The following is a 21,164-nucleotide window of genomic DNA, read 5'->3' on the forward strand; positions in this document are numbered from 1 at the left end:
TCTCCTGACTCTAGCAACTTTAGGGGGCTTGGAGGAGCTGCTGTAGGAAGGAAAGGATGGGGAACTCCACACCCACCAGTTCAGTAACCATGTGAGTGTTGAGTACTGTATATGGCCCAGTTGTGATTCCAGGGCCAGATCTACACCAAGCAGGATATAACACTCTGAAAATGGGTTGAAAATAGTATATGGAATGTGTCTTGGGCCCCAACAGTTGTCAATACCATTATTAACCATTATAAAGGAGTAGTGTAGATGCCACCAAGGTGTCGTTGCAGATGTGGACACCGGTTTAGCAAACCTCCAGACTGAGGAAGTAAGTTCCAAAGGCGGAAAGCAGCCACCAAGAATACTCAAATCTGATGCGCTAAGCGGAGCTGTTAAAAGTTTTACAGAGAACGAATGGAACAAAGAAAATGGTGCTAGGTTGTTTATAGTTGCCCAAATCAACTGATCCACAAGAAGGCAGAACCTCTTCTGTAGGACGTGGCAGTACTTCATGATGGGAACCCAACTTAACACCCTGGATTGTCCGATACTAGAACTAAAGTAAACCCACTAATTCACACACAGCCAAATGAAGCTCTCTTAGGCTACTTTCCCCAACCTAGGACCCTCCAGATGTGTTGGACTGCAACTCCCATCATTCGCAATCAGCATAGCCAATGCCTTTCAAAGGCTACTACTCATGATGGCTATATGCTACCTCTAGATTCAAGGCGACATGTCTCTGAATAGCAGTCTGGCGGAACGTCAGTTGGAGAAGGCACTGTTTGGGCACTGGGCAACCTGAATAAATGGGTATTTGGTCTGATCCAACAGCGCTCTTGCAAGGTTGTTGTATACTCTTCTTTCAGCCTACCCACACCTACAATAGGAATATATGACTGGACCAATAAAGATATAACAACACTGGAGGGCTGTTCAGAGCAGCCTTAGCCTGAAATGCAATACTCGAGTAAAGGAATACACTGAAGGGTTGTTGTAAGCCTCTCCCAGATGGGGATAGTGGATTGTGTTTGCATTGGCATTTACTTTGCCTGGACTTTTTTTAATATATTGAAAAAGTTACACACAAAATGTTTCACAGGGAACATGAGCAGAGTCAGGGGGGGAAATAGCATCTCCTCTCTTGGAGGGTGGTGAGGAAAGACGCTAAGGCTTGCTGCATTTCCATGGGCAACCCTCACTTCCGCCCTGGGGTGGCCATTTCAAAATGGCTCCTCAAGAGGAATCCGGAAACTGGCCGAAGCCTTGGAGAGCAGCAGGAGGGAAACGGAGAAGGAAAATTCTTCGCAAGGGGTTTTCTGCCTAGCAACAGCAGGGGTCGCCGTGGGATTGGCTGACGTTTGTCGCAGTTTCCCTTTTCTCCCCGCCCCCGCTCCAATGCTGTTGGCGGGGAGCGAAAGAGGCGTTGGAGGCTCGGAAGGGGCGCGCGAGCCCGCTGCCCCCTTTTTTCCCGCGCATTTCCAACCGTCGGCTTTTGTTTCTCTCCTTTTTAAATTTTTACCTCAGCTATATTCGCCTGTCAGGGTCTGAGGGCGACTTTGGAGGAATTGGGGTTTGGGGGGGGGGGGAGGAGGGGATTAGAGAATTGGCGCTGGCAGCATTAGAAGCCCTATCATTTTATTTGGCTTTAGTTTCCTTATTTTTGTGTTATTATTTTTAAACACACTTCCAGGAAAAAAATGAGACCTTAGCACAAACATTAAGCAAGCAAATCCATTAACGCTGAAAAAAACAAACTTCCTGAATGAAATACATCCCTTTGATTCAAGTTTAAGACACGAAACTGACACATACAGACAGAAACTGACACATACAGACAGAAACTGACATACAGACGTTTTGATTATTATTTCCTTCATTGCAATTTTTTTTAAAAAAAAAAATTGGCTCAATAATGATAAACGAAGTTATTTTTGGATCCCGCATTTTTAACCTTACATCTGTCTCCTGCAACCTTTAATTTCCATACTATTCTTGCTTACTCCTCTACTTTTGAGCATTATGGCCCCAGGGATCACTAGTGGGACATTAGTTTTCATTGGGTTTTTTATATTAATTGCCTGTTACCCCATTTCAGGTAAGACTTTTGCACAATTGCAAACATCGACATAATGGGAATGAAATTAAAGCAATCCATCCAATTTAGGCAGTGCCAAAGGATGCAATTTTGTTGTGAGCGACCCGTAGCTAACAAAAGTTGGCTTTTTTGCTGGCCAAATTCCTGTGGAATTACAATTTCTTCCAATATAGTGACTCCATCTACCTAAAAACCAGTGAAAACCTTTAGATTTGGGGAGTAATAACTTGGTTTAGCTCAGTGACAAAAGGCGAACGGGGAGACGCCAATTCTTTATCTAGTTATTATATTTATTTATTACATTTCTGTACCATCCAATAGAAACTCTCTTTAACTTCCTGATTAATCTTCTTTTCTTTCTTGGATTTAAAAACATTTTCAGCTGTTAAGAAGAACGATCATTGATTGATAGATTGATCCAATATGTTTTATTCCACTTTTTGGATAGAGACCTTCAAAACGGCTTACAAACATCTAGCCTGATAATTCTTTATTAAGATTTATGCCCTGCCCTTCAAATGATCAGGAATAGAAAGAAAAGAGCAACTTTTAATATACATTGTAGCCAGTTTAAGTGCTTTGTTTGGGTTACAGACTTTGTTTTGCAAACAGTACAAAACAAAATGCTTCAAAGAAAACAGTTTGAGCATAACTTGTGACAACAGCTTTTACAACAGCGACAACGGCCCACAACCTGAGCCTAATAATGTACCTACAGCTGTGGCGTAATATACAGCAATGCATTTCTTGTAAAGCCATGTTGATGACAACATCCATTCATTTTAATAACAGCTGCCATTCACTTTTAGTTGTGCATTTAACAACAATAATCCTCTAGAGTTCGTAGCCTTTTAGCATCTTTTTACGGAAACACCATGAGACTGAAATGCTTTTTCAGTCTGCCTGGTGTGGATGTCTTTGTTAATTCAAAGATTTTCAGTTGTTTACCAATGAAAGTAATGCAAAAATATTACTGTGGCTATTCTGGACTTTCAGTAGCAATGATAGGATTAGAGTTATTTTATAAAAAAAGTAAAGAAAATTTTATACATAATTAACAAGTATTTATTTATTTAAAACATTTATATCCCGCCCTATATCGCTAAGATCTCAGGGCGGCGTACAGATAAAATCATATAGTATAAAACAATAAATATATACAGTTAAAAACAAATTAAACCATAATCAAGTTAAAACTTGTCAAGAAATACTTTTGTAAGCCGCTGTGAGAGCCTTTTTTGGCTGAATGGCGGCATAAAAATCCTTAAATAAATAAATAAAATAAATAAATAAAACAAGATATAATTTAAAAGCAATAGATGCAGTTAAAACAGTTAAAACAATGTGCCAGTGAGGTAACTTGGCGTCGAAATGGTTACTTGGCGTCGAAATGCAATTAATGTTGGTGCCAATCGGGCCTGTCAAAGTCGGCTGTGAATTTTACTTGAGGGTGTCCTATGGCTAAAAAAAATATATGTTAGGGTGCAATGCTATGCATTTTTATTTTTATTTTATTTATTTATTACATTTATATACTGCCCCATAGCCGAAGCTCTCTGGGCGGTTTACAAAAGTTAAAAACAATGAACATTAAAAACAGATATACAACTTAAAACCATCAAAAGCATAAAAACAATATTTATTTTATTACATTTAGACAGAAGTTGGGAGTTATAGGACTTTTTTCTGCCTAAATATGCATAGATTTGCACCCTAAGTTATATTTTACTCTAGGTCCTTGTCCGTTCATAGTTTCGAACCAGAACAGAAGGGATGTGTGGGACCGTGAGCCTTTTGTGTTGTGTGGTTGATAGATTAGGATTCCTAACTTTTCTGGAATAGACAGATCATATGAGGGTGGTGCGAGTGAAGAAAGAGAGAACAATTCTGTAGATAAGAAGAACCAGGCCAGAAATGAAAAGGGACAGAACAGGAAGAAGAAAATGCATAGACTGAATGGAAGAGAACAGTGATGCTGGGGAGACAGACAGAAAAGAGAATAGGATGTGGATTTGCTGAAGAAGCAGAAATTGCATAAAGATGAGAGCTTTTTAACAAACTCAAGTGCAGGTGGATTTAACAAGCAGCTGGGAAGGATGAAAGGAACAGAGAGAGAAAATCAGAGACAGAAGATGTGGAATATGTGCTGCTTCATATACTATATTTTGGGGGGGGGGGGGTGTTCAGCTAAGATTTCTGAAGTAATACATGTAAAAAAATATGAAATGTACCATCCAGGGGACCCTAAATTGGTTGTGACTCTAGTGGGTGCACTCTTAGGTTTGCCACCTGCTACCTAATGTGTAAACTGGCTCTTAAGACAAAACAGGATGTATATATAAAAAGGATTTTGATTATGAAATGAAAACAAACATGGTAGGTCAACCTAGGCTAGACACGAAGAACAATCCTATGCATGCTTTATAAACCACCCTGGAATCATACTGTGTTAAGCAAATTGAAATCCCATTTTTTTTTATGAGAATCAACCACGCTCAACTCCTGTGGAAATCCCAGTAGTTCATTTTGGTTTGATTGTTCCCCTAGTTTGGATTTGTATGTGTGAACCCAGAGTGAAAATATAAAAAAAGTATTTAAATATTTTAATCCAAATAGGTATAATTGTTCGTGGTGAATTATAACAAATTTTGACAATTCGTAAAGTGATTTTATTTTGCGTAATATATTGTATCTCATAATGAGCTAATAAAATAGAAATTAAAGTGTTATTCAGGAGGCTAGCTCAATATGCAGCTATTTTATGTCATCTTTATAAAAGATGGAGATTTTGTTTTAATTCTTAAAACAGTTAGAAATCAGTATGTAAAATCAGCTTTCTTGAGATTGCCTTGTTAAGTTATGCAACTTTTTCCTTTTTCCTTCGTTAGGTAGCAGAGTAAGATATCAGGTAAAATTCTTTCTTGTTCTTAGTAAGTTACGGTATTTAATATGGGTGTGTGTACATGGGGGGTAGGGGAGATAGAAGAAATGAAATGAGGAATGTTTCATAATTCTTATGAATAGAACCAGTCTTATACGTGTTTAGACTGAAAAACGAGCCACAATTCCCAGCATTCTCCAGCCAGCCTCACTCGCTGGGGAATGTTGAGAGTTGTAGGACCTTTTTTTCTGTCCAAACATGCGTAGGATTGCGCCCTAAGCTATTCAAATTGTAATTTGTATTCAGGAGTTACGTCAGCCATTTATTTCTGAAATACAACAAAAATCTGTGCTCTCTAACCAGTCTGGCAGTATTCACCTGAAAGGTTTCGGCACCGACAATGTCATTTCATGGTAATATTTTCATATTAGGCTTAATATGAAGTTGTTCATGGCAAAAAGTTATGGAATATTATATTAATAGGTCTGTTCTGTAAAGTATGGGGACATCTGGGGCTGGGGGGAAATGCACATTATTCGTTGAATGTGCATTTTCTTATGAGCCAGCAAAGTAATATGATCTTTCAGTCATTGAATTAAGTATTTTATGAAACCCTTTTGTGGTGGTGTTTTTTTTTTAAAGGTTAAATTTAAACACTTGGATAAGTTTGAGTCCATGAAGGCACAACAACCTCAGCCTGATATTATCATACTACAAAAGGAATCAGGTATGAAAAGGCCTCACCAGTGGCTATTATTTTATTTATTTATTTATTTATTACATTTCTATACCGCCCAATAGCCAGAGCTCTATTACCCTCTTAGATGTTTGTGTCAGCAAGAACAGCCAGAAGAACAACAGTGCCAGAAGAATAGTCGAGAAGGGTAGCAGGAGTAGAGAAAGGAAAGGCTTAGAAGAGGGGCTAGGTTTCTGAGTTCTTAGACGCTCTAAACTGGAACATTCCTTGGAAAACAATGTCCAGGAATAGAATATTAAGGCTGCAATACTCCCTCAGGAGTACTGTGTGTTATGGTTAAAATACAGGATTGGACTGTATTTTAAAAAATCAGACTAGTAAATATTTTTCAATCCATCAGTATTTATTTAGTTCTTTTTATGTGGTTCTTTTAAAAATGCATGATAAATGTCTGGTTATGAGGGGGTGGGGGAACTGCCATTACAAAGTCTTAACATGACACTTGTTCTCTCGTTCTATTGCTTTTAAAAGTAGGATTTGTATTAATATGTTCTTAGAATAAAGCTTTTATTCACAGTAATGTCTTTCAGTAGAGGTACCATTGGGATCGTATATACCCCAGGCTATTCAAGAATCTAATGAACTGATGTCAGAGATTCTGAGTGATTTTCAGCCCATGAGAACAATACCTCCGAAGCAGTTAGCGTGGAAGGTGAACCATGATATAAAATAAGGACAAATGATCACATACAGAATTGGGATTGATTATTTTATTACTCATTTGCATGTACACTTTTCCATTTACCTTGTCTATGAATTTCAAGCCCTGCCTATTTGTGAGAATAAGAATTAGAACTCAGGATTATTCCTGGGGGTTTTGTACCACTCCCATTCCCACCCACCCACCCCACACACTTTGCCTTTTATTTTCCCATGGGGGAAACAGAAGAAAAAGGGATGCCGTATTTTGTATCATACCAGTGATCTAACAGGATAGGGCAGTGAACTTCACTATTTTTCAAGCAGGAGCCACTTGAGCTCCAGTCATTGTTGCCAAGGTCACTTGGGGGACTTTCCTGGACGGTTGGGGACCTCTCCTGCTCCTCCCCCAGTCAAGTGGTGACGCTGTGCACCAGGCACAGGTTTTCGGATCTCTTCCCCATCTCCCCACAAGTAGTCCAACAAGGCCTCATCTGTCAGTCAGCAGGCAGGCAAATTCCAAGAGGCTCTCTTGGATGGGGACGGATTATTTTCTCATCGCTGAGAGAGCTTTGCTAAGTGCTGCAAAATTTCCCAGTTCAGGTACACGTTGCACTCTCACATGCCTGTGCACTTAATTTCCCTTCCACCTCCAGTGGCTGTGCAGTATACCACTGCAACTAACCATGTTGTCCTTTTCCTCTTAGGTTCTCCCCCCTCCTCAGCTAATTGGCTGATTGCTCCTACATTCTCCCCTTCTCCTCCCCTTGCAGTTAGGAAGCAACAGATTTCCTAACTCCCCACCCCAAAGACTCCTCTGGTAGTCCAGGTCACAGCAGCTGGCCCACTACTAAAGCACACAAGAAGGCATACCTAGAGAGCCCCATTGAGAGTGAGCAGCTATTGCAAAGGGCTGGAGAAAGAGAGTGTAAATTAATGGATGAGAAAGATGGAGATCTGCCATTGAGCCTTACGGAAAAGAACAGTGGAACAGGGTTTGTGGGGAGACAGGGTATGCCTGAGTGATTTGTTCTCTAGTTTGCTTCCCAACTTTGTTATAAATAACTGTTTTACTCAGTGTTGGTGTTTTGTAGAAAAAGAAGCATTGGGCACCTAATCAAACAAAAGGAAACTTTTTCAAGGAAAGAAGGGCAAGGTTTGTAAAAGATGTGGAAAAAAGAGCAAAGCCAAGGCCTGTAAACAGACACCGTTCAATCTCCCGAAAGTTTAATAAAAGGCAAGTATGTATGATGATAACTAAATACAATGGTGAACACAAAATTCAGAAATCCATAGAAACTCCTCCCCCCCCCCCCCCCAAATCTAGATGTGTGAGAAGTTCCTATTTTGGTGACAAGGAAGCTAAAACACATACAAAATATTCCAAAGACAGAAAACAAAGAGAAGCTGGTTGGGGGGAAAAAATTCAAAGATAATCGGCACTCATAATAATGTTAAGAAAGTGCAAATGTTAGGACTAAAGAAAAGAAGAAGAAAAACAGCAACACCCGGAGGGAAACCACTTTTTGTTTCTTCAAAACTCTTTGGTAGCTATGTTTCATCCTACAGTTTGTCTTCTTATTTTACCCCAAGCAGCAACCTGAGTAATTTATCAAGAAGACTGAAAAGAAGTCTTTCCGGTTCCCATAAAAAAGAAAAAAGTTTGGAGGATACACTTCTGAAAATGTTAAATACAAAGGAAGAGAAAATAAGAGACAGAAGACAAACAGAGACATTTCCTAAGAAAAGAGAAGCAGAATCTACAGAAAAGATAACTGTCAAAACGGATCATCTTACACTAACGGCTTTAAAAACTCAACAGAAATTATCAGAAATGGTAGACCATCTGTCAGACCCATCCAATGACATGACAAAAGAAGAAAAACTTTCCTACATGCATGAACTCCTAAATGAACTACAGCTCTTTATTAAGATGTTGCAGCAGCAAATCCTAATGCAGTCACTAAATGAAGTTCAAGATTTGACCACCATTTCTTCCCCGCAAAATTAGAGACCTCTCTAATATTGCGTTTAGAAAAGCAGCGCGATACAGTGTTTCATTTCTAGAAACTTGTCAACAGTTTGTTTTATTAAAAACCCTACTGTAGTATTATTAAGCAAGAATAATTAGTAATTTTAGTAATTTGTTTTGACTTAATCAGTCTTAATCATTATATATGGTTAGAGGCTTGTTTTAACAAAATATTTTAGCAATTTATGGACAAACAGTTGAAAAGAACATTAAAATCGTTTCTGATAAATTGTGCTACTGTGGAAAATACTCCATGCGAAGATGCACCATGACATGAGTAGTCATAGGAGAAAGAATATATACAGCAGGTTTAAACTAATGAAGTAACACACTATCAAACCTTGGAGCGACCAGCCAATCTCACTTTTCTGACCTCTTGTGTGGATCACTAGGATCTCAGTTCCATGACTACAAGGTAACAAGAAACAAATTCTGTTATCATTAATGATAATACAAATATTTCATTCCAGTTGTGACCAATTTCAACTACATGCTTTGTTAAATTTGCAGTGTGTAGCTAACCCTAACCTCTTCTTTTCTTTTCTTTTTTTACTTTGGTGCATGGGGCCACTGCAAGTGGGTAAAGGGGTTGCCCTCCCCTCCCCCCCCATGGGGGAGCAAAGAAATAAAATTCTATTGGGGTCATTAGAGTCCCCCCCCCTTTCTTTAGCCTCCACATGGAGGGAATTTATGGGGGAAGCATCTGGTAGAAACTTTTAACCTTCGCTTATCCATGCATTTGGGTCCCAATCCACTTCAGGGACCTGCATGCTTACACTAAAGTTAAAAAGAAGTTAGGATCACCTACACGCTATGTATTTAATGTAGCTGTAATTTAGGCCTAAGAGCAATGGAAAATCTCAACCCCAAATCTTAGATCAGAAATACTCAATCATTTTTAAGAGTGTTGAAAGTAGTTTGATAAAAGCTTCACATTTACTGTGTATGCCAAGGTTTGGGTGTTTCCTCTGTCCTGATGAAAGTGGTTTTTAAGACCACACATAAACCCCTTTGCCAGTAGCAAAAGTGGGATGACTGTCCAGACTGTGATCAGTGATGAGTAATTCAAATCATTTTCAGCTCTTTGGAAAAACAGTCTCCTCCCCAGAGTTAGAAGAATAATAATAATTCTTTACTACTTAGGATGTAGACTGTTCAAAGTGCTGCAGGAGAAAAGGTTACATGTGTCTCTGATCTGCCAACCCACTTTGACCTTTGAAGTATTACTGCTAGAACACATTCAGTAAAGAAAAAGGGAAAGGTCATAAACATTTCATGCTTATTCAAAGTTCTTGATGGTTTGTATATATTTCTTTAGCCACAACTATTTACATTATGGTCTTCACACAAGATCCTCCCCTTTTTTTTAACACTAAGCTTTGTCAATGGGAACTGCATTTTTTAAGGAGAAAGAAGTGCTCATTAAAGAAGCACTAGAGGGCAGCATATGTACATAAGTATTAACTACTGGTATGTTTGAGTTACTTTTAAAACAAACAAACAAACAAACAGGTGGTCAGAATTATAACAAATTTTTAAGGTGCTGCTTTACCTTATGGAAAAGGCATCTTAACTAAGATAGTGGCAATTTTTATTTCTGGAAAGGCAATGCACTATTCCGAGCTAAACTATTTTATTTAATGTCAAAGGCTCACAGTAATGAAAGCAAATTACCAAGTGTCTCTGTCAATAATTAAATGAGGCTCAGAAGTGAAATAGTGGACAGTTTCCACGGGATGCAGTTCACTTTACACCCCACTTGTGTGCCTATTTGCCATGGACAGTGCCTATTTTCTGGTGCCCATCCCTGGTAAATCACTGTCCCTATTTTGTTTTGCCTTTGGGGTAAGCTAGTGTGATTTGCTAGCACTGCCATTCTTCATGCTTCAGGGACCTCTTCAGAGAAGGTAAATCAGTGCTCAAAGTATGACATTCAGAGTGGCCCAAGGTCCCTTTACCTTTAGTGAGCTTCCCAGAGCTACGATTTCAGAAGGCTACAAGGGGCAGGATAATTGGGCTAAAGTTGGAAGCGGGGAATCATAACCTTAACAATGTAGTTCACAAGGAATTAAACATAGTTCACAAGTTAGCCAAGCCATGTGCCGGAGTGGAACAGGCACAGTTAATCAACAAAAGGGCACAATTAGCTATTTTCACACTGTAATTGACTAGATGTTGTGTCCAGCTCTTGGTCTAATCACTTTCAGCTCAGAGGGAAAGGATCAGGAGTAACAGTTCATGCCTCCTTAAGGTGGCCAGCCTCACAAGGACATTAGCTAAATGGAAGATGTCCCAGCCATGGGCAGTTCTGCCGGGAATCAGGGCTAGAACCCCTTTTATTCTTCCGCTAAGGGCTCTCGTAATTTGGGGGCTGGAATTTAGGATCTGAAATTCAGCTGAAGAGTGCATCAGTCAGCAGGTTCTGTTCTCTTGACTAGGCAAGACCAGAAGGCCGCACTTTTCCTCCAGTGGCAAGAGGACTACTTGCATGCATAGTAGCACTAGAGCTGAGAAATCAAGATCATTAAGCTTATTTCAAAATGAATAGCATGTTTTCTCTATTGTTAGATGCACAGAATAAAAAATACTATTCAGAAAAGGACAGCTGTAAGAGATGCTTTTTAAAATTATTTCTTACATTGACTTGCTCCAGTTTCCTCTGTTGCTCACCAGCTGAGAGGTTAGCTGCTGGGAAGCATTGCTTTAGAAAACAAGTGGGGCAGTGTCCAGTGGCTGAAAGCCATCACTTCACCCAACAGCCCCGGAGGGCCTTCTGCCACTTAGTCTGGTATGTGATGGCCTTGTGAAACCAGTACTCCAAAAACGAGCCCCAATCCAAACAAAGGCGCCTTTTCTGATATGAGCAGATCAGAAGGTGACCTCAAGTACTTTGGGATCCTTAAAGCCTTGCTTGGCTGTTTACTGGGCATTCTTAAGCTTTGCTTCTGAAAATGTATGTCCTCTGCTCAAAGAAATTCTTATTACTAAGCACAGATGTGCCCCCAGCAAATTTTGGTTACTCAGTGGTGCTTCACTGTGAGCCAAGCCTAGCTAAGCCCCATCTGAAATTGCACCCCAAGAATAAACTGAATTAGGGCAAACTATTTGCTGACATTATTAACAGGGTGTACATACACTACTTTACAAGAAAGGACTGGAAAGAATGGTGTCTCCAGATTTATTTACTTTTTAATGGCTTAAATAAGTGCCATCTAGGTGTCTTCATATGCCTTGCGTGTTTTTGTAAAACCAAGCAACTCTTATTGGATAAGAAGGGCCAATCCAGTTTCCCACTCACTTAGTCTTAAGACAGCATCTGTAAGTGTAGGCTCAGGGTTAAAATTAGACATTGCGTTAATACCTACCTACTAGGTGGCTGTTTACTTGTGCCATATGTACTCTTCCTATTTCTAATTGTACTATACAATGAGAGAGAGGGAGAGAAGGACAGCCAAATACAATCAGAGCTAATCCAAATTGATCCAGCACAGCTCTATTATCTAACTGACCTTCACAAGAAGCTGCTTTTCTGTGCCAGCAATATATCAGGTGAAGGAGGGATTTTATAAAAAAAATCTTTCCAATCTCAAGACGCGAAAGTGCATCTTTGATTTCAGGTAAAATCCACCAAAAGACAGCTGAAAATGTTGGCAGACGTAGAGTATACTTGATGTAACTAATACTAACAAATACAATACAGGAAGAAAACATGATTTGTTTAGCATTTGTTTACATCGGCATTACATGATTAAACTGTGGAGAAGACCCATCTCATCCCCTGACTATACTGTTTCTTGTGGCAGCTGGTACCTGAATCCTGGTTGTGCTACCATGCATATGTGCACATAGTCAATGGTGAACTGAAAGGCACCACTGTAGGATCAGGAACTGGCATTGTCAGGAAGCTCCAGAAACTGTTAGTCCAAGTTCAAGGCATCATTGGCCCGGTTTGGATATCACAACAACCCAGTTTTGTGTTGGATGTTACAATGATCCTGAGTTGTTGTGACTGAGTGAGCATACTGCTGCATGTTGCTCGGTCACTCCAGCTACAAGCAGGAGAGGCTAAATAACCCAGGGTCGCTCTATCCATTGTGTGCAAACCAGGAATTCTGGTTTGAGAGACAATTCAGAGTGGTAAACTAGACTGTTGCCCAAGCAAAGATCAGTTCCTGTCCAGGGTGGCACGTTGGGCTGGACCAGGGCATAGACAGTCAATGGTCTGTGTGGGAGCCAAAGAGGCTAGTACTGCAATCTGTAACCTTACGCTGCAATCTTGAGTGGCTCATCAGCACTTGGGATGCCAGTATACAAACCAGGAGGTTCCTGGTTCAAGACTCAATTGATGGATGCAAACACTATAACGTAAGGGGGGAAATGGCAGCTGAAACCAAGACGGGGAAGGAACAGAGTCATGGCTGATTTCACCAATAAGGCTTAAATTTTTTAGTTCCTAATATAAAGAAGGCAATGGGTTCTTTGGCTGCTCTTGGCTACTGTTCAGAAGCTCCAGCTGCAGTGGTGAGACATTCATGTCTCCTGCCTGCAGTGGGTCATTCGGAGATACCAGTGTACCATCATCTGCAGAAGAGGCTACATAACCCAGGGTCGCTTTAGAGTGGATTCCTGCATTGAGCAGGAGGTTGGACTCGATGGCCTTATAGGCCCCTTCCAACTCTACTATTCTATGATTCTATGATTTTTCTCTTTTTTTCAAGAGGAAACTTGCATTCTTTCTCAGATTCCAAGTAAAACTCATTTACTTCTCTGAAGGTGTCTTTTCTTCCCCTGCCCACACTGACAATGGAGAATAGTGAGTGCGTCTTGGTTTTTTTAGTGACACCATTAATATGCTTTGGCGAGAGACTGCATTTATTTACTGTTGGGGATAGCCTATGTCTCCCATGAAAACAAAGAAACAATGCTTTCTCTACATTGCACTTGAGCTGGGCTGATCTATGTATTCTCTTTTCTTACAGCACAATCTTATATGTGTCTAATTATTCTCATTGAGTTTAGTGGGGCTTACTCTCAGATAGTGGCATAGCTTTGCAACTTCAGTGTCCGATACAGCAGACACAGTTTAGTAGTTCTATTGCTGTGCATTTCTCTTCTCACTTCTGTGGCACTAGAGATAAGGAGGAATACCATTCGTACGTGCAAAATTGGCTTAAAGAAGGCTGCTATTTTGCTACCACGCTACTGGAGTGATGGGTGCACCCTAGGAATTAATTTAGGGCCTTTCCTTTTCCCCTTCAACATTCGAGAAACCCTGGAGCAAAACTCACTCAATTTTAGTTTCATGACTTAATGAATGAATACTTTAACAGGCAGCTAAATTCTCCTCAAAATTCAAACCTTGGGAGTAATTTTTGCATCATCCCCCAAAGCTGACAGGAGAGGAATCAGAGGGTGGTTGACCTCGAATTATTGGTAAGACCTTCATGAGCTGTGTGGATAATATAATAAACCTTCCAGATTTTCATCACTTGCCTTCTGTAACCTACCAGGTCAGAACAGTAGTTTAACGAATGCACGATGTAAGGTTCTTATCAAGATGCACTCAGAAATTGATTTACTAGTTAAAAGCCTAGAGGGAAGCGAGAACAGCTCAAACATGGCTGCAGAATAAACTGTACGCAGCAAATATATTTTGCAAGTGGTAAATCAATGACAAACCATTCTAAAAAGCAGAAATATGCATACCCTGGTTGAGGAAACGACTGAATATTTATAGCTAGGGAACCTTTGGTTTTGATTAGGATTTATTCATGTTCCTTACTCTCATGAGTATACGGAGGAGTATAATGATATTAACGGATGAAAAGATGCACTTGTCTCTCGTCTTTTTTGCTGTTTTTGTTTTAAGAATCGGGGAGAAAAAAGAGAGGGCAATGTTCCTGGGGGAGTGAATGAGGGGCGGAACTTGCAGTAGATTCTGGTAACTATTCAAAAAGGAAAAATGCCCTAATTATTTTCAAAGCGAACACAAGGGCATTCTCTCCATTTAATATCTCTGTATCCACACACCACAAACAGGAAACCACAGTCTTGTTATTTTACTTTTTAAAAATCACAGTCTGATTAGAAAAGAAAAGGGTGAGTAGTGAGCGTGCAGAACAGATGTTACAAAACTAGCATTTTTCTCACACACACACACACACACACACACACACGAAGAAAACTATAGATCCAAGAAGTTAAACCTCATTTGGAGCACCGTGTTCAGTTATGACCACAGCGACTTAAGCAAGGCATTGATAACCGCCCAGAGAGCTCCGGCTATTGGGCGGTATAGAAATGTAATTAATAAATAAATAAATAAATTAAATTGGAAGGGGCCCAAGGGGTTTGAAAGAAAGAATGAAAGAAGCAGATTAAGACCATTTATTTAACAAATTAATCCATTTTGGTTTGAAACCAACTTCCATTGAATTATGGCAGCCCTGTGGACCCAGATCTCCCGTGGCCTCTTCTCTCTCTCTCTCCTCCTCAGAGCTGCAAAACCTACTTATTCTGGAGGTGTTTTCATTGCCGGTTTTTAATCCCCCAAATGCATTGTTTTAATAATTCTAAAAGCAGACTGTTTTTATGGCTTCTATTGCTATTTTAATATGTTTTGTTAGAAAATTGCCATGCGCAGAGGAAACGTGGATTATAAATATTTTAAATAAAGAAGTAAGAGGAAGTCTAGGTGGTATAATTTAAAAATAGCAAGCGGGTTGACGGGACATGGAAAGGAGCAAGAAGGAAAGTCAATGAATGATGACAATAGAGTTGCAAAACAGAGGGGTGTGACATGCAGCCCCTGCAATCCCAGTTGTAGTGTCCTCCAGTTCATCTTCTTGCCTTTGATTTGGCAACAGCAGATCGCAAATAGTATACACTCAATGGGCTAGATTTGGCCAGAATTTGCCAGTTGTTCCCAGTTGTTGCAAAAGTATCCAAAGAAGGCTGGCAGAATGAGTAGGGAGACAAATAGAAGGGATACAACGGAAGAGATACATTAGGGGACAGGAAAAAGGTGTTTATTGTAACTTCATTCACTTAGAAGCAACTTATTCTTCAGTAAACAATCTTTAGTATTGGGCTGACTCAGGATCATGGATGCCACAGAGCCTGCCTTCGCTTGATATAGGCAATCTGGGATAGGACCTCAAATTACCATATTCATAATCCGCACATGAAATAATAACATGTATTATCCTTTAAATCTTCTTTATCCACTAACCCATTGACCCAGTTGACAGTGAACTGGATTCCCCCTGCACGTGCGCGCGCGCGCGCGCACACACACACACACACACACACTCCTCGCAACTCTGAACAGCTTCCCGTTTCTGCATCACTGATTCATCTAAACAAAATTGTGACCTTCTTTCATTTCACCACTTTTTTTGTCTTGCAAAATGTCATCATTGTGAGAGTATTTTGAGCTTGCCCGGAATTGGCTTCCCCTTTCATGCATCCTTCGTCTTTTGACTTGCTTGCTATTTATTTTATTTTATTTTTTACAACCTGGCTAAAGCTCAGTTTAGCACCCAAGGACCCTGTTACATTTTTTTTTACCTTAGTAGGCAGCTTACCTGTTCCATCTTACTTGTGCTCCTGGGTGAGAACACCCATCCTGCTCAGCCCTACTAAAAAAGGATCAAGCTGATTGATCAGGAAGAGGGATTTGCAGGGGTAGCTGGGAACTTATCTATACCCTTGGAGAGATTTCCCCTTTCCTGCTAATTGGCAGAAGCAGCTAGGAATGTTACCTATGCCTCTAAAATGCAAGCTATATTATCTATCTGCCATCACCAGGTGTGCACAACGTCTTGACTCTCCCACACTAGAGGCTTTCAAGAGGCAGCTGGACAACCACCTGTCAGGGATGCTTTAGGATGGATTCCTGCATTGAGCAGGGGGTTGGACTCGATGGCCTTTTAGGCCCCTTCCAACTCTACTATTCTATGATTCTATATTCCCTGTGTGGCCTCTGAAGCTGGCTGGCAGGATCCAACCCCAACCTCACTTCCCTCTAGGTTTTTAACCCCTTTTCTCAACAGTACTGCAAGGAAAACCACTTTTCCACAGCTTCCAAGATTACTGTTTTCCCACTGCTAGTAGTGACAGGGAAACCGCAATCTTAATGGCTACTGCTGGGGGAAGGAAGAGACTTTTATTTACACACACACACACACACCACAATCCCTAGATCTCAGTGGGCAGGCAGAAGAAAGGTGTGTGTGTCTATGCATGTGCGGCCCTCAGCTATGGCCCTCGGGGCTGAAAAGGTTGTGCATCCCTGATTTATACATACCAATTAACAGGAATACTTCTGTCCTTTGAATCTGTGGAGGCTGAGCTAAAAATGAGCTTTTGAACAATTTATTTATAAAGCAGCTAAAGTTCGCTAAGTGCTCTACGAAGATTAAGATAACAGCATAGCCTTCACTTGCAGGTTTACAGTCTAATATACATGATGCAAAAGATAAGGGCGAGGGGGGGGGGAATGTTTCATGATCAGGGAAATGGCCACCAAGGAAGGCCGTGTTGAAAGAGGTGGAACTGAACAGCGGTTGGTCCCAGTTAAGATGATGGAGTTAATGGTCTATATATACTTGTAGCCAACATTATTCCCCTTTGAGGCTCTTCAAGAAGGACTTCCATTTCGGTACACAAGCCAGATGTGCCTCCCTAAACTTCAAAGTGGAGGCAGGGACCACCAAGCAGTCTCTGGCTTTTGATAATGCTTGCTTAAATTCTTTTCCATAGCCTTGAGATGGGCAATAGGACAGCTGCACCTGGATCCTGGGCTTTGCAAGCACAATTTGTGGGCTGCTGGTGCACCATATTTTCCCGACTGCTGTACCGCACTGGAAGGCAGAGCGTGTGCACGGCTGTCAATGGGAAGCCATCCAGCAAAGATGCAGCAGATGGAAAGGCATGGCTGCCTCTCTGGGAGCGAGGAACAAGCCGCTGAGCAAAGCTGCAGGAGCCCCTTCTTCGGAAGTTTAAGAGAAGAGGCAGGATAACAGGATAAAATGTTTGTCAGAGACAGTTTTAGGCCTAGCTAATCTCACATTGAACTTCATGATCCCGTCACGGTTCTTCCAAAGAAGAGTGGGCTGGTTAAACTTGGCTGTGAAAAGCCACGGTGTCAAGAGCAGAAGGGTGGCCACTTATGAATCACCAAAAACAGAGGAGATGCAGATGCATCATCAAAAAAAAAAAAAGGGGGAGGGTGGTAATTTACATAAAATTTGCATATAGGTTTAGTTGCAAATTTAGAAATAATTATTATAATTTAAATCATAGAATCATAGAATAGCAGAGTTGGAAGGGGCCTACAAGGCCATCGAGTCCAACCCCCTGCTCAATGCAGGAATCCACCCTAAAGCATCCCTGACAGAGGGTTGTCCAGCTGCCTCTTGAAGGCCTCTAGCGTGAGAGAGCCCACCACCTCCGTAGGTTACTCATTCCATTGTCGTACTGCTCTAACAGTCTGGAAGTTTTTCCTGATGTCCAGCTGGAATCTGGCTTCCTTTAACTTGAGCCCGTTATTCCATGTCCTGCACTCTGGGAGGATCGAGAAGAGATCTGGGAGGATCAAGAATAGAAATACAGTACATCCCACACTGTTGGGGAAAATGGTGCCTGCCTGTTCAGCCCGCTCTCCAGATATTAAGTTGTTGAGGGAACATAGTTCTGATGGTTCTTTATCTTTAAATTGGAATTCGACAGGAGGAGAGTCCTTCAAATAGAGGACACCTTCAGACAGAGGATGGTCCACTGTAAATGAGGACACGTGGACACCCTAAGACCAAGGAGAAGTTTCAGTGGCAAGGAGAAGGACCCACTCAGGGCATATTATCTAAGCCCCCCACTCACCCCCCAAAATCTGGAGTTGACACTGTCCAGCAAGGATGGAAGTACAGCTTCTCCTGATGAGGATAAAGGCAGCCTCAGATGTAGGAAACGTGCCTCTGATGGCAGTGGTCTTGAAAGAAGGACCTCTCCAGCAGGTCTTAAGAACTGGGCAGGCTTGCATGGGAGAAGGTCGTCTTTCACATAGCCTTGGCCCAAGCCATATAGGGCTCTATATAGAGCAAGTAACAGTAGTAGAAAAAGGATGTAAATAAGGCATGTGTAACTCTCGCCAGATAGGATCTCAGCCCCACTCAGCCTTTCCATAGTGAAGATAAAGAAGATGGTGCTGAAGTCCACCAGGTTCTTTTACTTTGTAGTCCTGGACCAGATTTATGTGGGTGGGTTTTGGAGCACCCAGTTGGCCCACGGGATCATTGTAACGGCAAGCCACGGAAGAGGTCACTCACCTTTTAAGATTCATGCCAGGGGCGTTTTGATGGCCCTCCAGTTTGATGATTGTCTATTAGCCTTGAGAGTGAGCATACTCCAAGGATTGTTCTCTCTTTCAGAATCAAACTCACCCGCCCTTTTTATTTATTTGTTAAATATCCAAGAGAAATTGGGGTGAGGGGAGGTGTCGTTGCAAAGCTGAAAGTCGCCAGGTGTTTTGCCACAAAGCGCAGAGAGGTACAGGTGCCAGTTTCAAGGAGGTTGGATCAGGAGGATTGCGTGGAGCATATTTTAAAGCCATCTGGCAGTCTCTAATTATCTAAATGGCAAAGCTTGCCTGAGCCCCGTTCACTGAAATCAAAGCCGAGAGCGGGGGGAGAAGTGTGGAAAGGCAAGCCTCGAAAACCAGCCAGGTTTGGGGTGTCTGTTTTCTAGGGACATGTTTTATATCACTTACAAGATTATTTATGCTGCTGAGTAGAGGTTGAGGGGGAGAAAATATCATATATATATTTTTAATGCTGATGCTCTTGATTTTGAGTCTTGGGGGCGGGGGAAGAAACCTGCAACACACTCATGCACTGCCTGAGAAAATGAGGATTGTGTTGTATGTGATGTATATTGCTGAATCCCATATTTCATTCACATGAAGCTGCCTTATGCAGCTTCATTCAGACCATTCATCCATTAGACCCTTTACTGGCTATTCCGACAGGCTCCGGCTGTTCAAGGATTCAGAGAGAGAGGGAGGTCTTTCTGGCCTCATTGGATTGACTTTGCAAAACACGGTGGTTAACTTCTAGGTCAGGGGTCCCCATTCGTTTTGGGTCAGTGGTCACAGTTGGCATTTTGAGAGTGTTGGGGCCACTCTCGCAAAATGGCTGGCAAGGGGGCGGGGCTTGCCCATTCACAAAATGGCTGTGTCACGGTGGACGTGGATGATCACAAAACACTCATTTTTGAGAAAGCAAGTTGATGAGCCCCAAAGAAAAGTAACTTGTCCAAGAACCTAAATACAAAGCAGATGTGAAGTCTGAGCCCCAAGACACACAAACACTTTACTGAACCCATATAAAAATGGCCCTGGAGGGCAGCTTTACAGTATGCCTGCCTCCCAGTCAATATATATATAAATAAAATAAGAATCAACAGTGGGCAAAGGGGTTTCCACAGGCACCCCACTAGAGGCCCCAGTTATAGCTTAATTTCTAGGATGAGGTTCTGCTCTCCCCTGCAAGCCCTACATCCTAATCCCACAAGTGTGGGGGCTGTGATTGTTATTGCATTAAAGAATCGACCCTTTATTCTGAGCACAGAGCTAAGGAAATTTTACCGTCTTTTAAAATCAGTCTGGAAATTGAGCCACTGGTTCCAAACCATGTGATAATAAGCAAACAAACAAAAGCAAGAAAATAAAATGAAAATGAAATAAAGATAATCATCTGGTGTGAAGCTTGCAAACCGCCAAAATCACAAGGTCAGACAGCTGACATTTGAGACATTTTGACTGGCGTGTGCTGACCTTAGCAAGCTCTCTAGCAGACAGGAATTTTGTAACAGAGGAAGCAGGCGTAGGGAACACAATTTCGCTGCTGTTTTCTTCGTGTCAGGAGAAATTGGGAAAGGGCAGGAGGAGAACAGAAACAGGGCTGTTCATGTTTTATTTTAGTCTGTGTAGAATCTCGATCGGGGCTTTTCATTTAGTGGCTGGGGTGCTTTTAAGGGAAGTCATACCAAATCTGCAAGAAGTGTGTGTCTGTTTTATTTGCAGCCACTATAATGACTGCTTTTATCATTTTTCTGTATGGGAGTGGTTGCTGTTGTTTTACTGAGGGGCAGGATAGGAATATCTTAAATAAAAATAAAATAAATACTTGCAGAGTTGCCATTCTCCATCTTGTTGGCATAAATATTAGGAGAGGGACACCATTACCTTACGGAGTTGTTGAGAGGTGATGATGAAAAAAAAGAAGAGAAACTTTTGCCACTATTAAATGGCTCATCTTTAAGCTGCCACAACGCTTTTGGTTGTGTTTGCTGCAACAGACTCAGACAGCTACCCCTCTGGAATTTACTGTTGCCAGTAACTTCAGAGTTGCACCTGCATCCCGTAAATCCCACCACACTCCATACATCCCATCACAATATCTCAGATCAGCCAAAGAATGCCCACTTGGGCGTTCTATGCACATGCCATCTTCAGACATAGAAGACACCTAGGAGGTACTCTCAAGTGGATGCCATTCAGGGATGGTTTCCAGAGGCTAACCTGTTGCAGCAAAAAGAACAAAGAGTTTTGTGACACCTTAAAAGTCTAACATGTTTATTCTGGCACAGACTTTGTTGCTGTACAGCCCATAACCAAAATCTATGCCTGAAGGCCATGTCACAAAATGGGTTGGGTCCAGATAGAGTCATAGTTAGAGCAAACTCAGAGAAACTTCCTGACTGTTAGAGCAGT

General features: G+C 41.3%; 1 protein-coding gene across 1 annotated transcript in view; it reads left to right on the forward strand.

The window, feature by feature from the left end:
- LOC134412293 (serine/threonine-protein phosphatase 2A 56 kDa regulatory subunit beta isoform) overlaps positions 1 to 21,164 on the forward strand; it is a 328,596-nt gene that overhangs the window by 115,962 nt on the left and 191,470 nt on the right. The gene's annotated exons all lie outside the window — the stretch shown is intronic.

The sequence above is a fragment of the Elgaria multicarinata genome, chromosome 21 (assembly GCF_023053635.1).
Source record: "Elgaria multicarinata webbii isolate HBS135686 ecotype San Diego chromosome 21, rElgMul1.1.pri, whole genome shotgun sequence".
Classification (NCBI taxonomy): domain Eukaryota; kingdom Metazoa; phylum Chordata; class Lepidosauria; order Squamata; family Anguidae; genus Elgaria; species Elgaria multicarinata.